The sequence below is a fragment of the Armigeres subalbatus genome, chromosome 2 (assembly GCF_024139115.2).
Source record: "Armigeres subalbatus isolate Guangzhou_Male chromosome 2, GZ_Asu_2, whole genome shotgun sequence".
In the NCBI taxonomy this organism is placed as follows: domain Eukaryota; kingdom Metazoa; phylum Arthropoda; class Insecta; order Diptera; family Culicidae; genus Armigeres; species Armigeres subalbatus.
In genome coordinates this window covers 24,143,029-24,161,113 of record NC_085140.1, presented here as the reverse complement: position 1 = coordinate 24,161,113, position 18,085 = coordinate 24,143,029, and the positions used below count along the sequence as shown (strand labels likewise).

Sequence of the window (18,085 nt, the reverse complement as noted above, 5' to 3'; positions counted from 1 at the left end):
GTCGAGCTGAGTCGATCGGTATATAACACTATGGGTCTCCGGGACTCCAATCAAAAGTTCGTTTTTGGAGCGAACATATAGCCTTTACGTATACTTTGTATACGAGAAAGGCAAAAAGAAAGAAAAAAGGGATGAGAAGGGAGCCTACACGTAAGAAAATAATGTTGTTTTTTATTAAGATTTCTAATATTTTTTGCCAAAGCAAAAATGATATGCATGGGAAAAAAACTTATTCTCTTCATTAGCTTATGAACTTTATCAGCTGTTTAATATGAGATCATTCATTAGGTGGTTTAATAAATTGTATTGAAACGCGTATGAGACGCCCGGGAACCTGCAGTATAGAATCATGTTTCTAATGACTTCTTGTTTGCAGTATTCTACATTTACCAAAAACATGCATTTCCCAACATATAGCTTGGTACAAATTTCCCTTAATACAAGTTACAATATAAATGATGTAATAAAATTTGCATCGAAAATTTAGCATCAATATGGATCATTGCACAAATGTACCATGCGTCTCCATATGCCTCTATGCTAATATGCTGCTGAACAGTTTTCAATATCCCTACCTATTGTTTCCCCTGGGTGGCCCATTTTCGCCTTAAAAACAGTCATGGGGACGTACATATATCATAATTCGTAACAACTTAGTATTTTAACTTAAATGAATATGCAATCATGCAAACATGCGAATAACTTCAACGCCGTCAAAGCAACGAACTCTAGTGACCAAATAATCTCGGAATTTTCCTAATCAATGAACTAACGCCAGTCGCCATACGATTTTAGAGGTCGAGAACAACAAATGCATACTGATAGAAAAAAATATTGATATTTACGCTAAAAATCATGCACGTAATTGGATCACCAGTATCAGTATCAGTATAATTACGTTCTCGAAGACTTCCGGCATCGTTACCGCCGAAGGCCGATCCGTTACCAAATTTCCAGATAAAGAACGGACAGGAACGTCCCGAAGGCTTCCACGAACATATGCCTAAGCCGGGGTGGAAGACAACGTGAAACCATCGCTAGCCGTCGTCGTTCCTGGACAAGCCGTCATCCGTAATTCAACCGAAATTGAAGTTGAGGAAGTAATGTGGAAAGGGATGACGTGGTGTGGTGTATAAGGAAGATGGTGCCCCAAAGAAAAGGCCCGATTTGTTCATAAGAAAATGGGAAGGAGCAGATCAGGAAGTTATAGAAAGAGAAAGGTAGTAAAGATTGGTCAAATAAAGTGTTGTAATGTTCTATTAAATACTATAGTTTTTCTACTTTTCATGTGCGAGAATTAACTGTCCGCGTGTTACTTGAGGTGAGCGTGCCGACCCTAAGGCCATTTTATTTGAAGAAGTCTCAGTATGGCTCAAGATATCAGGGTTATTGGGCCGAATGGTCGTACGGTCGTGATAACGGTCCTTTTCAACATGTAAACGTTTGTACAGATTCTTTGTTTCATGAGGAATCAAATACTGTTGAAAATATTGAAATCCAAGCTTCAATAAAACCACACGAGCTATTTTTGTGGCTGTGTAACTGTCGCTCATCTAGGTGCTGTTATGCATTAGGTCCGATTTGTTTGAAGCAAACATATCACAAACGAGAAGCGAGAGAAGAGAAGTGAGAAATCATTTCTACCTTCTACTTCTTTCTCCACCCTTTTTCCTTTTTTCAAGCAAATATATACAAGTTATTCAAAAATGTTTGGAGCAACTTGATTGTGACTAAATCTGGTCACATATGAATTGCAGTAACGTATATGAAGCATATGTAATGCTAGGACTTCTTTTTCCTTCTGTCCTCTCCCCTCTTCCTTTTACTTTTTCCTTCCTTCCTTCTCTCTCTCTCTCTCTCTCTCTCTCTCTCTCTCTCTCTCTCTCTCTCTCTCTCTCTCTCTCTTCTCATAATTTTATCAACAATTAAGGCTAATTTCAAATTTTTATTTCATAAATGAGACTTCCATCTATAAAATGGTGTGATCTCGGCTTGTATTAAGTTATTTGATAGATATAAACAGATGTCGGTAAACACTTCCTCTATGGGCCCAAAATCGGACAAAATGGGAGACTCCAGCAGCTGATTAGTGTTCTCCGATGAAACACATTTCCAGAAGAAATTCAAAAATTGTAATGGAGAGATTAGAAAGAAATGAATTGAGAAGAATATTCTGAAGAACTGCGTTAGATTTTTCAACCTAAACTTTGAAAAGTTTTCCAAAAAAAAAAGGCAGCATTGCAAAAAAAATTAAAACACAATCGCAATAAAATAAAATCACCAGGCCGATTCATGTCTCCGCTGCTAGCATAAATAGGTGTCGGCAAGCTCATCGGCCTCAAGCTCAAGAAACGAGGCTAAGTAAGCATTCAAAAATTTCAATATTTTTATTCCTTCATTTACTACCAGCAAATCAGTAATTCATCATTATTTTCTACAGTAAAGAAGTATAATCGAAGTTTTGTAAGGATTTTGAGATGAATGCCGTTAAAGGTAAAATCTCTGATAACAACAAAACATTTGGAAGGAATATTGAAGAAATTCTATTAAGGTAAATTGCGTTAGAAGCCCATTTCAAAACTACATCACGCTTTCAGAAGCACAAATCTCCAAAAGCAAGCTATATGGAACAGCAAAAAACATTATTTGCTGCGTTGCAGATGCATGAAAAAAAAAAAAAATTGCCAATCCATCTAGGGGAAATGACGGCATTGGCATATTTTTTTGGCAGGGCTTTTGTTGACCAAGTTTTATGAAATTTGGCCACAATATTCTTTGATATGCAAAGAATGTTTCAGGCAAATTTTGGCATAATTAATTATAAAAACCCAGATTAATCCACCTAGCGGTGATGGTGCCTTTCTCGTTCGTTCAAAAGGTTTGGAAAAATCTCAAACAACACCAATATGTGGATTGGTCTTATTTTTCATATTTGTTTATATGCATAAAAAAAATTCTCGCTAAACGCAATTTGTTGCAAACAAATCGGATGAGCATAAGAGCAAAAAATGGCATTTTATTTAGTAGTTTTAAAATTAGTATTTTCGCCATAACTTTTGACCCAATTGTACGACCCGGCCAAGTTTCTATAGGAAACAATGGGACAAGATTCTGCGTCGAATGCAATCTGCTACGAGCGATCTGAGAAGCACACATATTGCACATCAATCACAGTAACTTATATATGACCGGATTCAGTCACAATATGGTTACTGCAACCAGATTTGTTGAAATTGTGTTGCTTGGGGAATAGATGAAGTCTAAGTGCTAAGAAAGTGAGTTAGACTTTTGAACTCTTTTCACAATAAATAGTAATTTGACCATAACATCAAAGCCCATAGTCCGATCTGGATAATTTGCAATAAGAAAATATGAGACATTCTGCGTATTTGTATTTTGGCCATAACTTTCGATCCCATAGTTCGCCAATTTCAAATAGGAAACAATGGGACAGGATTCTGCGTCGAATGCAACTTGTTGCGAGCAAATCGGTTGAGGATAAGTGCCCGAAAAATGAGTGACATTTTTTACGCGATTTTTTCGTATGAATTTGTATTTTGGCCATAACTTCTGATCCCATAGTTCTATCTGGCCAATTTCAAATAGGAAACAATGGGACAGGATTCTGCATCGAATGCAATTTAATGCAAGCAAATCGGTTGAGGATAAGTGCCCGAAAAATGAGTGACATTTTTTACGCGATTTTTTCGTATGAATTTGTATTTTGGCCATAACTTTCGATCCCATAGTCCGATCTGGCCAATTTCAAATAGGAAACAATGGGACAGGATTCTGCGTCGAATGCAACTTAGTGCGAGAAAATCGGTTGAGGATAAGTGCCCGAAAAATGAGTGACATTTTTTTAGTAGTTTTGCGCACACACACACACACACACACACACACACACACACACACACACACACACACACACACACACACACACACACACACACACACACACACACACACACACACACACACACACACACAGACATCACCTCGATTCGTCGAACTGAGTCGATTGGTATATAACACTATGGGTCTCCGGGCCTTCTATAAAAGTTTGTTTTTGAGCGATCATATAGCCTTTACCGTATACTTAGTATACGAGAAAGGCAAAAAGTATTTTGGCCATAACTTCCGATCCCATAGTCCGATCTGCAACTTGTTACGAGGGAATCGGTTGAGGGTAAGTGCCCGAAAAATGAGTGACACTTTTTTACGCGATTATTCCGTAAAAAAAGTATTTTGGCTATAACTTCCGATCCCATAGTCCGATCTGGTCAATTTTCAATAAGAAATAATGAGACACAATTCTACGTCGAATGCAACTTGTTGCGAGGAAATCGGTTAAGGATAAGTGCCCGAAAAATGAGTGACACTTTTCACGCGATTTTTTCGTATGAATTTGTATTTTGGCCATAATTTTTGATCCCATAGTTCGATCTGGCCAATTTCAAATAGGAAACAATGGGACAGGATTCTGCGTCGAATGCAACTTGTTGCAAGCAAATCGGTTGAGGATAAGTGCCCGAAAAATGAGTGACTTTTTTACGCGATTTTTTCGTATGAATTTGTATTTTGGCCATAACTTTCGATCCCATAGTTCGATCTGGCCAATTTCAAATAGAAAACAATAGGACAGGATTCTGCGTCGAATGCAACTTGTTGCAAGCAAATCGGTTGAGGATAAGTGCCCGAAAAATGAGTGACATTTTTTACGCGATTTCTTCGTATGAATTTGTATTTTGGCCATAACTTTCGATCCCATAGTTCGATCTGGCCAATTTCAAATAGGAAACAATGGGACAGGATTCTGCGTCGAATGCAACTTGTTGCAAGAAAATCGGTTGAGGATAAGTGCCCGAAAAATGAGTGACATTTTTTGAGTAGTTTTGCGCACACACACACACACACATACACACACATACACACACACACACACACACACACACACACACACACACACACACACACACACACACACACACACACACACATCACCTCGATTCGTCGAACTGAGTTGATTGGTATATAACACTATGGGTCTCCGGGCCTTCTATAAAAAGTTTGTTTTTGGAGCGATCATATAGCCTTTACCGTATACTTAGTATACGAGAAAGGCAAAAACCCAGATCAATCCACCTAGCGTTGGTGGTGCCTTTCTCGCGCATTAAAAAAAATAAGAAAAACACATAACAGAGGTCGAAATAGCACTTTATGGGGATAGATTTTACTTTTTACATCAATTCATATGCATTTGCGGTCATTTGAATGAATTGCTGCAATCTATGGAAAAAAAAAAATTTTTTTCGTTTTTGAATTTTTTTCCCAAGGGACCCTTGGCAGAAAAACAATGTTTTTTCAATAACTTTGAAACGCAATGACCGATCGGGCCAATTTTCAATAGGAAACAACTAGACCGCAATCCGCGTCGACTGCAACTTGTTTCGAGCAATTCGAATACTGCTAAGTACCAAAAAGTGTGTCTCACATTTTTGTACACACACACACACACACACACATACATACACACATACAGACATCACCTCAATTCGTCGAACTGAGTCGATTGGTATATAACACTATGGGTCTCCGAGCCTTCTATCAAAAGTTCGGTTTTGGAGTGATTCTATAGCCTTTACGTATACTTTGTATACGAGAAAGGCAAAAACACCTGGCAATAATAGAACAAAACCTGTCGTAATTTATCCTAATTGACATTTGAATACAATGACAATACTGAAAATGCCCCGAACACTTTTTTCATAGGATTTTATTTGGACTTGAAGAATACTACTATCAGTTAACGAACAAAACTTGCCAAAACCCATAGCCATGTTAATTTGAAACTTGCAAAATGAGAAAATTATCAATATTCTAATGTCAGATTTGTAGTACACCTCAGCCCCTTTTGAAAATGCATTCTACGCCCATGTTCTCACGAATATAAAATCAGAATGTGCTACTTTTGAACGTTCTATTTGTAGAAGATGTTCCGAACGTTCGTACACATTTTCAAAGCATTTACCTTCTAACTGCACACAAACGGACAGGCTGCGCTTCATTTCAGTGCCTTGGTGCTTCGCTTATCACTGACCTGGCACGCACTCTGTCTGTTGTCTGTTGATGGCGGCGCAATTTTCATGGTTTCAGATTAGTGGCCGTACTCGGTCAACACTTTGTTCGGTTCCGATGCTTCGTATACCTACCCTATGTGCGTCTATTTCAAACATAAAAGGATAACTTCCAGATTTTCAACTCGAGTGAGCTTTGGAGCCACCAATCATAGAAATTTCAACCAGAACAAGCGTTGACGGAGCTTATCCTTTCTCATAATTACCATTTGATGATGGCATAAAACATACGTTATTGCATTCGCCACGTGTGTGCTGCATTTCCCCATGAGAGGTCATAAAATCTCTAATAATAGCACAAAAATAGTCGTATTAAATAAACAGCAACAAAATTATTTAAAGTACTCTAGAAGCTACCCCCTCAGGATCGCCATCGTCGCCGTCTTCGCCGTTGGCACCAGTCTAAGTTATTGCCATAACACTGAGCCACATGTTAGTATGCTTGTGTATGTCCTTTTCGAGAGCGAATCGGCTCAGCTTTGTTGGCATCAAATTGCAGCAGACTCGCTGGGGCTGCGTTTTTCGTTTTTTTTTTCTTCTGCTGCAGTGCCTGTTTGAATGTGAAATCGAACTGGGTACGTTCTGGTCCTCGTCGTCGTCGTGGAAGTGGAAGTCAAGCGACTTGCAATGCACAGTCGGTATGGGTCCGTCTGAACGGTGCCTTGCGAATGTTTTTCGCTCGAATCGGTTTTAGTACACTTCATCCTTTTCTCGGAATGGAATAAGATGATGCTAAACTCGAGCGCAAGCTGTTGATAGTAAGGTTGTCCGATATTCGACTTTTTAATGTCGGCACGGCGCTCAAAACAATACACTGGAGTCGCTCTTTATGCGGATTTTAGAATTCACGCGGTTTTATAAAAGGGGTTTTTCCACAAGGATGTTTTGTTCTGTTGTAATTAAAATAATGTAGGAATTTTTTTTCTGGCAGAAAAGTTGTTCTTCGCAAAGATTCCGTTTTGAATCGCATACCCTTAGTTTTGATAGGTACCTATACTATTGGCAAAGCTGATTTTATGCGGTGTGGTATCTCATTCGTTGGAGCTCATGAGGGACATTATTCGAGTTGATACTCTGCAGCACAGCGCACGTCTTTCACTTAGGATGAAGAAGTATTAACGGAGTCGTTGCAAATAATTCACTTTCTGTATAATACTAATATGCTGAAAATATCACATCAATTGGAATGAAATACCATTTTTCATCGTACGCGAATTTATCTTATCATGAAATGAAGAAAAAAATATACATGGTTATCAACTTTGCTTTTAAGGGCACCTCCTGGGCCTGAAAGATGTCTGCAAGGTCTGGGAGACCCTTTGTAGGGGGTTCGTAGTAGTCAGGGTCATAAGAAAATCGATGGTAGTTACACGGGTTGGACAATGCCAACTTTTATGGGTTCAGGGAACGACTACGGAGAGTTGATGGTGCTTCGACTCCAGGGAACCGACGGAAACCCCCTCTCCCCCAAGCTTTCTTGATTAAAAAGTCGGTCAAGTCTTTTCTGAAAAGTGACATCGATTCCGCTTCTTCGGAAGGCGAACACAAAACATACGCCATGAAAGTTCGGAGCCGACTACTGTTTCACAAGCAGCTCAAGGATGGGACGCCCATCAAAGTCATTCTGCACCCGGTGCACAACTATACAAAGTGCATCATGTACTGTCGGGGAGTGGTAAGCTACGAGACGAGCGAGCTTTTAGCGGGGATACAAGACCCAGGAGTACAAGATATTCATCGAATCGCGAAGAAAGAAAGTGATGTCAGAGTCAACAACCTCCTGTTGATCGTTACCGTCGAAGGGACCTCAAGAGCGGAATATATCCATTTCGGTTTTTTGAGGTGCCCTACCCGTCCCCGATGTAATGCTTCCACTGCTGGGCCTTTGATCATACCAGAGTGCGTTGCAAAGTCAACAATGGCCTATGTGGGAGCTGCTCGGAGAACCATCCGATAGCTGAGGATAGGAAATGCGATAGGCAGAAGCTCTGCAGTAAACGCAACAGTGAGCAACACGACATTGGTCACAGTTCCTGTCCCTTTTATAAGGATGAAAACAGAGGATCAAGACAGACTAAAATTGCACCTACCACGAAAGCATGAGAATCCTCCAGCAGAAAAAAAAGGCCGGAGAGAACTTACGCTGAGGTCACTCCAGTATTTCAATCTCTCATTACTTGCGGAAGCTTTTCCGCAATAAACGGAGACTCTTTAGAGTTCTCCGCTATGATAAAGCGCATGGCATCGTCGGAAAAGCAGCTGGGAAAGTTATTGACTAAAATTACTGACCTGACTGAGGAAAACATCAGCTTAAAGGGGCAAATAGCCGATAGGATTACTGAAGAAGCTCCTACCCGACCCCAAGAGGCCTTCGCTATTGACAATATTCCCCCTGTTATTCATACGTCCGACCCCCTACCCGATCCAGTCGCCCCCCCCCTCTGCGGACGTTCTTCCCACACCGGAGCTGGGGAACACCCCACGGCGCCGGGGAATAGACGTAAAAGGGACACATTATCCGCCTGCAAGTCATATAACAAGCGCAAGGTATGAAGTCGCTGATTCTCCGGAGAACTTTGAGGGAATCAAGCGTAACCTGTCTGGTGTTATCGGAACGCTTTGCTCTTCCTCGACGGAAGACGTGGGATACAAGCTTGCAAGTAACACCGTCTCCTCCAAACAGATCTACCAGTTCCGACTACTGTTGGAACACTGGCGCTGCGAATACCGCCAGTCTTTCTGGGCACCCCAATTTATCCGTCCCGGAAGGTAAGTCCCACCCCCTCAGGCCTTTTCGGGCACCCCGGAGACATCAGCCCGGATAATAAGACCCAACAGATCCAGTGTCCTAGGCATCCCGGGCACTCCAACCTGGGTGATAAGTCCTACTAGTGATAAGTCAAGAAGCCAAAAAAGGAATAGGAGGACATTCTCGACTCCATCAGCCGAACTATAGAGGAAAGTAAATGTTCTCAGTGGCAAGCGTAGTTTTTCCCCCATCCACCTTGACGTTGAAGATCGCACCATATCAGACCCTCTGGAAGTTTTCAACGCTCTCGGGGAGTATTTCGCTTCACTTATCGCGATAAGCGGCAACCCAGTCGGATTCCGTAGGTTCATTACCACCAGATCCGGCTCCCTCGAGAACTTCTAAGTCCCCCGGACTTGTCGAGTTCTTTATTTAACCAGCTTTTCTCTGTCGTCGAGCTTTCATCCTCCCTCGCCAGAAGTAACGGAAATTCCTCTGGACCAGATAGAATAGGGTACCCAATGAGCGAAAACCATCCCCGTTCTGATGAAGCCTTATTCCTGAATTTGGTCAACCAAGCCTGCCTGGTCGGGCTTAGCCTCACCTCCCGGGATGCCTCGAAAAACCACCTTGGCCTATCTCGCCAACCTCCTGCGTTTCTAAAGTTGTCGAGAGGCTAGTTAACAGCATGTCTTCCGTCCTGGGTACGAAACCAGAGATGCTGGGTCATTAGGCCAAGGGCCGTTAGTCCGAAGGTCATTAGGCCAAAGGCCATTAGGCCGAATGGCCATTAGGCCGAAGGCCATTAGGCCGAATGAGAACTGGGGAGTGATAAATGAGTTGTGCGAAGTGAGGAAGAAGGAAGCAGGAAGAAAGAAGTAAGAAGAAGGAAGAAGGAAGAAGGAAGAACAAGAAAGGTAGAAGGAAGAAGGAAGAAGGAAGAAGGAAGAAGGAAAAAGGAAGAAGGAAGAAGGAGAAAGATAGAAGGAAGAAGGAAGAAGGAAGAAGGGAGAAGGAAGAAGGAAAAAGGAAGAAGGAAGAAGGAAGAAGGAAAAAGAAAGAAGGAAGAAGGAAGAAGGAAGATGAAAGAAGGAAGAAGGCAGATGGAAGAAGGAAAAATAAAGGAAGAATAAGAAATAAGGAAGATGGGAGAAAGAAGGAAGAAAACGGAAGAAAGAATAAAAAAGAAAGAAGAAGGAAGAAAGAAGAAGGAAGAAAGAAGAAGGAAGAAGGAAAAAGTAAGAATGAAGAAAGACCAATTTTTGATTTGGGCGAGTAAAATGTGATGAATACACAGCTTATAACCTATATTTTTATAATCAGGACGGTTTTTATTTTTTAGATTTTTTTAGGGAGGGGTGGGGGCGTTCAAACTAGCCCCTCCTAGAAATGATATTTTTACGTTTTTTGGGAAAACGGGCAGCTTTGCCATATTTTCGTCTCAAAAGTAACATATTTATATATCGCTACAAAGCTCTTAAACAGATCTATGCAATAGGCTTGATAATGTAATAATAGCTCCGTGCAGAATTTAGTTTTTAGTAGTTTTGTAAAAGCATATTTTACGCAGTATTTAACGAACAAAACAGTTTGGTACCCCGCAATACCCCGCAGTAAAACATCATGCACTATACTATTGAACTCTTAAGCTTTGAGGACCATGAATAAAATTCTGCTCAAATTCACCATTTTGTAAGATACATGAATTTTTAAAAATGCCTATTTTTGCCTTTCTCGTGTACTAAGTATACGTAGAAGCTCATTAGGCCGAAGGCTCCAAAAGCATTCAGAAGAAAGCCCAAACACTCATAGTGTTGTATACCGATCGACTCAGTTCAACGAATTGAGGTGATGCCTGTGTGTACGTGTGTGTTAATGTCTGTATGTGTGTGAGCAAAAATTATCTTAACTATTTTTTAGGCCCTTACTCTTAACCGATTTACTCGTAACGAGTTTCATTTGTCAGAGAACGTTGTTCTATTGCTCCCTATTAAAAATAGGCTGAATCGGGCTATGGGCTCAAAAGTTATGTCCAAAATACATTTTCTTATAATGCACGAGAAAGATAACAATACCGCTAGGGGAATAAATCAGGTGTTTTGGTAAACTTATTCTTTTTTCAATTTTCATCTGAGTCACTCAATAATGCCACTTTAATTGAAATTGGTCACGAACACAATTTAAATAACATTTTAAGGGGAAGGGTTATGTCTTAACGTTGCGCCTAATTCAAGAAAAAATCAACTATCTTATAAAAAGCGTCACGCAGTGAGAAGGGAAGGGGTTCAAAATTTACGATTTTGACATTACTACATTATAGAAGCGAATTATAGATTTAACCATAACGTGTCATAACGTGGTGGATGAGTAGTGTCTTAAATAACTCCTTGTCACAATACGTTTTTATATTTATGAAAGAAATCTTAATGAAATATCAAATAAATGAAATTCCATTTCGATGATGTCACAATATGACGCTTATTGAATCTGTTCTACCCTCCTTTGCTGGTTTATAAGTTCAAGGACAAGATTAAATAACAGTGTTTTGATTTTGTCAAGACTGAAAAGCCATCTCCGAATCATTAAACTACAGTCGTAATTAATGGTTTATAAGTTCTACTCAGTGAATTTTCAACACCAGCTAAAAGGAAAACTGTGTTGCCATTTGTATGTGACACGAATATACAGTCAAACCCTTTATATGACCATCAGTATTTTATCCAACATCCAGCGGGCTTATTGCAAGCCAAAAAAAGTGACAAATTTCCGTTGATTTTGTAGAATATGACAAAAATTGATACTATGCCGAAAATTGGTCCCACACCCCATTTAAGGCTCAGAAAAAATATTTTTCTTTTCCAACTATGTTTTTATGATGAATACCACCATTTATTGCAGGATTTATAATTTTGGCCAAAAATACCTCCTTTTTCCTATTGTGCCTGGGTACGAAACCAAAGATTCTGGGTCATTAGGCCGAGGGTCATTAGGCCGAGGGTCATTAGGCCGAAGGCCATTAGGCCCAATGGCCATTAGGCCGAATGAGAACTGGGGAGTGAGAAATGAGTTGTGGTGCGAAGTGAGGAAGAAGGAAGAAGGAAGAAAGAAGTAGGAAGAAGGAAGAAGAAAGAAGGAAGAAGGGAGAAAGAAGAAGGAAGAAGAAAAAAGGAAAGAAGGCAGATGGAAGAAGGAAAAATGAAGGAAGAATAAGAAATAAGGAAGATGAGAGAAAGAAGGAAGAAAACGGAAGAAAGAAGAAAGAAAAAGGAAGAAGGAAAAAGTAAGAATGAAGAAGGGAGAAGAAAGAAGGAAGAAGGAAGTAGGAAGGAGGAAAAAAAGAAGAAGAAAGAAGGAAGAAGGAAGAAAGAGAAAGGTAGAAGGAAGAAGGAAGAAGGAAAAAGAAAGGAGGAATAAGGAAGAAGGAAGATGAAGATGGAAGATGGAAGAAGGAAGAAGGAAGAAAGAAGGAAGAAAGAAGAAGGAAGAAGGTAGAAGGAAGAAGGAAGAAGGAAGAAGGAAGAAGGAAGAAGGAAAAAGGAAGAAGGAAGAAGGAAGAAGGAAGAAGGAAGAAAGAAGAAGGAAAAAGGAAGAAGCAAGAAAGAAGAAGGAAGAATGAAGAAGGAGGAATAAAGAAGGAATAATGAAGAAAGAAGAAGGAACAAGGAAGAAGAAAGAAAGAAGAAGGAGAAAGGAAGAAGGAAGAGGGAAAAAGGAAGAAGGGAGATAGAAGAAGGAAGAAAGAAGAAGGAAAAAGGAAGAAGGAAGAAAAAAGAAGGAAGAAGGAAAAAGGGAGGAAGAAGGAAGAAGGAAAATGGAATAAGGTAGAAGGAGAAGGATGAAGGAAGAAGGAAGAAAAAAGAAGGAATAAGGAAGAAGTGGAAGGAAGAAGGTAGAAAGAAGGAAGAAAGAAGAAGGAAGAAGAATGAAGGAAAAAGGAATTAAGAGTAAGGAAAAAGGGAAAATGAAGAAGAAGGAATAATTGCGAAGGAAGAAGAGAAAAGGAAGAAGGAAGAAGAAAAAATAGGCAAAAAGAAAGAAGAAAGAAAGAAGAAGGAAGAAAGAAGAAAGGAAAAAGAAAAAAGAAGAAAGAAACAAGAAGAAAAAAGTAGAAAATAGAAAGGTGGGGTAAGGAAGAAAAAAAGAAGGAAGAAGGAAGAACCAAGTAAGAACAAAAATGAAGAAAGAAAAAAGGAAGAGGAATGTAGAAAGAAGAAGAAAGAAGGAAGGAGAAATAGAAAGCATAGAAGAAGGACATAGGAAGGATCAAAAAGGAAGAGCGAAAAAGAAAAAAAGGAAAAAGAAGACAGATAGAAGAAGAAAGAAGGGAGAAAGAAGAAGGGGTAAGGGGGCCTAATGACCTTCGGCCAAATAGCCTTCGGCCTAATGGCCTGACACCGAAACCAGAACCTACTTTGTCGGCATAAGACGTCCATCAGAATGCCTTCAAAACGGGTAAACACACGGATTTGATATCCCTTGACATCTCGAAAGCGTTAAATCGGACCTGGATACCACTAGTTTTCAAGCAACTCAGCGAATGGGAATTTTTTCAAAGGTCGATCATTTAAAGTCGTCATCGGAAATCAGTCTTCCGAAATGTACCGGGAGGAAACTGACGTACCCCAAGTGGCGGTCACCTTATTTTTGGACGCCAAGAACGGATTTTTTTGCTTCCTTCCACCCAACATTTACGTATGCCGACGACGCGACATCCTATTGGTCGTCGTCGGAGACACACCTGGACGCACTCGTATTAGAGGGCAATCCGCCGCAAGAACCGTCCTCCGTTGGGCCACGTCGGTAGGATTTAGCATGACCGTATGTCGATGGAGGCATCAACTGTCAGGACTTCATCAATTTGCATTCAACATTCCGTCCCCAAAATTGTTATAGTACTCGGCGTCTCCATCGACCGTGGCCTCATATTTCTGCCTCATTTCCGCTCCGTCAAAGTCAACTGCCGCCCCAGGGTCAACACACCTGCTGAGTCTGCCTGCACTTTGCCATCTCCGAAAGCGAAAAGGTTTCCCCTAGTATTTTCCAGGGGTTTTAAGACCCTCCCCTCTCAGTGATCAAACAAAAATTAACTACAGCTCTATGATCAGCTGATGGGGGCTGCAACCTCTTTCAGCTGGCTCATCCTCCTTTTCCACATGAATTGTTGCAATCGAACGTTTTTTCCCGAAGCATTGAAAATGCTCTCCAACTTCAAGAGGTAATCCAATCTGCACTATTGTCCGGACTGTAGTCCAGGATATTCTGCGTTACTCTAGTATACGTTAATGGTGAACCAAACAAAGTGGTTTGAGCAAAATAGTTGAAGCATATGTCTCACTTATGTTGGCGTTTATTTACCTCGAAGATCTGCGCATAATTCGCCCTAGTCTTCATTCAACGTTCCAACCGTAGAAAAACCACCACTAAGAGCTTAGGAAGACACTCAACATACCTTTATTGATAGATCCTGTGTTTTACAAAAGCAGTAGACTAGATGGATTTTTTTTTCTAAAGGAGAGGACTAGGTGTCGGATAGAAGATACCTAACCCTGTAACAGTTTATGCAGCGTCTTGTGTGGCTCCGTTTCAAACCCGCTATACTTAGCTCCCAATACTTTCGGTTATAAAGAGAAAACAACTTTTCCTATTTTGTCACTCAATTAATTAGGGTATCTGTTCCATTATTAATAACATGATCCTATATCAAGAACATTAGCAAAATAGGCAATTTAGGCTCAATTTGTGTAGTGTATTGTTGTTATCCGGCGTGCTCACTGCTGAAAAAAATCACAAAAATCAGAAATAAAACAACTTGCGCACCGATTCTTTGTTTCCGAATGGTATTGATTTGGGAACATGGTATGAATTTAAGGAGCAGTTTCCCTACCTATTGTCCTTACGCTTATGTAAATTCGAAGAACGATCAAAGATAATTCACTGCCGTAATAGAACAGATGCACAGTATTCCTATATTAACTAGCTCAAGCGCACAACGCAAGCTTTCATACGTATTTAATGAACTAACCTCAAATCCGGTTGCTTATGCCAATCTCATTTGTCCAGTGCAGTTAGTCCTCGATCCAGCTGGACAATGGCAGTGACATAGCACGGCCCAAATAGTAGGTCATCGGTGGCGTCGGTCAGTATAAAACTATGAAATCTCTTGAGCCCCCCTGAAGATGGAAGATGGAAGAAGGAAGAAGGAAGAAAGAAGGAAGAAAGAAGAAGGAAGAAGGTAGAAGGAAGAAGGAAGAAGGAAGAAGGAAGAAGGAAGAAGGAAAAAGGAAGAAGGAAGAAGGAAGAAGGAAGAAGGAAGAAAGAAGAAGGAAAAAGGAAGAAGCAAGAAAGAAGAAGGAAGAATGAAGAAGGAGGAATAAAGAAGGAATAATGAAGAAAGAAGAAGGAAGAAGGAAGAAGGAAGAGAGAAGAAGGAAGAAGGAAGAAGGAAAAAGGAAAAAAGAAGAAGGAAGAAGGAAGATCGAAGAAGGAAGAAGGAAGAAGGACAAAGAAAAAGGAAGAAAAAAGAAGCAAGAAGGAAAAAGGGAGAAAGAAGGAAGAAAGAAAGTGGAATAAGGTACAAGGAAGAAGGAAGAAAAAAGAATGAATAAGGAAGAAGTGGAAGGAAGAAGGAAGAAAGAAGGAAGGAAGGAGAAGGAAGAAGAATGAAGGAAAAAGGAATGAAGAGTAAGGAAGAATGAAAAATGAAGAAAAAGAAGGAATAATTGAGAAGGAAGAAGAGAAAAGGAAGAAAGAAGAAGACAAAAGAACCAAAAAGAAAGAAGTAAGAAAGAAGAAGGAAGAAAGAAGAAAGAAGAAGGAAGAAATAAGAAAAGAAAAAGAAAAAAGAAGAAGAAAGTAGAAAATAGAAAGGTGGGGTAAGGAAGAAAAAAAGAAGCAAGAAGGAAGAACCAAGTAAGAAGAAGAATGAAGGAAGAAAAAGGGAAGAGGAATGCAGAAAGAAAAAGAAAGAAGGAAGAAGAAATAAAAAGCATAGAAGAAGGAAATAGGAAGGACCAAGTAGGAAGAGCGAAAAAGAAAAAAAGGAAAAAGAAGACAGATAGAAGAAGAAAGAAGGGAGAAAGAAGAAGGGGTAAGGGGGCCTAATGACCTTCGGCCAAATAGCCTTCGGCCTAATGGCCTGACACCGAAACCAGAACCTACTTTGTCGGCATAAGACGTCCATCAGAATGCCTTCAAAACGGGTAAACACACGGATTTGATATCCCTTGACATCTCGAAAGCGTTAAATCGGACCTGGATACCACTAGTTTTCAAGCAACTCAGCGAATGGGAATTTTTTCAAAGGTCGATCATTTAAAGTCGTCATCGGAAATCAGTCTTCCGAAATGTACCGGGAGGAAACTGACGTACCCCAAGTGGCGGTCACCTTATTTTTGGACGCCAAGAACGGATTTTTTTGCTTCCTTCCACCCAACATTTACGTATGCCGACGACGCGACATCCTATTGGTCGTCGTCGGAGACACACCTGGACGCACTCGTATTAGAGGGCAATCCGCCGCAAGAACCGTCCTCCGTTGGGCCACGTCGGTAGGATTTAGCATGACCGTATGTCGATGGAGGCATCAACTGTCAGGACTTCATCAATTTGCATTCAACATTCCGTCCCCAAAATTGTTATAGTACTCGGCGTCTCCATCGACCGTGGCCTCATATTTCTGCCTCATTTCCGCTCCGTCAAAGTCAACTTCTGCCCCAGGGTCAACACACCTGCTGAGTCTGCCTGCACTTTGCCATCTCCGAAAGCGAAAGGGTTTCCCCTAGTATTTTCCAGGGATTTTAATACCTTCCCCTCTCAGTGATCAAACAAAAAATAACTACAGCTCTATGATCAGCTGATGGGGGGCTTCAACCTCTTTCAACTGGCTCAGCCTCCTTTTCCACATGAATTGTTGCAATCGAACGTTTTTTCCCAAAGCATTGAAAATGCTCTCCAACTTCAAGAGGTAATCCAATCTGCACTGTTGCCCGGACTGTAGTCCAGGATATTCTGCGTTACTCTAGTGAGCAAAATAGTTGAAGCATATGTCTCACTTATGTTGGCGTTTATTTACCTCGAAGATCTGCGCATAATTCGCCCTAGTCTTCATTCAACGTTCCAACCGTAGAAAAACCACCACTAAGAGCTTAGGAAGACACTCAACATACCTTTATTGATAGATCCTGTGTTTTACAAAAGCAGTAGACTAGATGGATTTTTTTTTCTAAAGGAGAGGACTAGGTGTCGGATAGAAGATACCTAACCCTGTAACAGTTTATGCAGCGTCTTGTGTGGCTCCGTTTCAAACCCGCTATACTTAGCTCCCAATACTTTCGGTTATAAAGAGAAAACAACTTTTCCTATTTTGTCACTCAATTAATTAGGGTATCTGTTCCATTATTAATAACATGATCCTATATCAAGAACATTAGCAAAATAGGCAATTTAGGCTCAATTTGTGTAGTGTTTTGTTGTTATCCGGCGTGCTCACTGCTGAAAAAATCACAAAAATCAGAAATAAAATAACTTGCGCACAGATTCTTTGTTTTCGAATGGTATTGATTTATGAACATGGTATGAATTTAAGGAGCAGTTTCCCTACCTATTGTCCTTACGCTTATGTAAATTCGAAGAACGATCAAAGATAATTCACTGCCGTAATAGAACAGATGCACAGTATTCCATTCCTATATTAACTAGCTCAAGCGCACAACGCAAGTATTCATACGTATTTAATGAACTAACCTCAAATCCGGTTGCTTATGCCAATCTCATTTGTCCAGTGCAGTTAGTCCTCGATCCAGCTGGACAGTGGCAGTGACATAGCACGGCCCAAATAGTAGGTCATCGGTGGCGTCGGTCAGTATAAAACTATGAAATCTCTTGAGCCCCCCTCGCATTTACATATGTATCCTGGCGCTGGTCAGGCAGAGCTGGTAAAGGTCTTCCCATCCTCTCCTTTCCTCATGGCACGGCGCAGGGCCAGCTGTAATAAATCAAAACACCCGGGAGTGGTAAGCGAAGCTACACCGACTATTTTCACTAATATACAAACTAGTGAACACGCACACACAAACACACCAAAACAAATAAACCTCGCCGGCTGACATCGGCTAACGCACAATGGGAACTAGTTTAAGGTAAGGGAATTTTTATTTGAGTTTGTAAAACATTTTAAGCAAATTTTAATAACGTTCTTTAA

General features: G+C 40.5%; 1 protein-coding gene across 7 annotated transcripts in view; it reads left to right on the top strand.

The window, feature by feature from the left end:
- LOC134218252 (potassium voltage-gated channel subfamily H member 6) overlaps positions 1 to 18,085 on the top strand; it is a 531,314-nt gene that overhangs the window by 145,598 nt on the left and 367,631 nt on the right. The window lies entirely within an intron of this gene.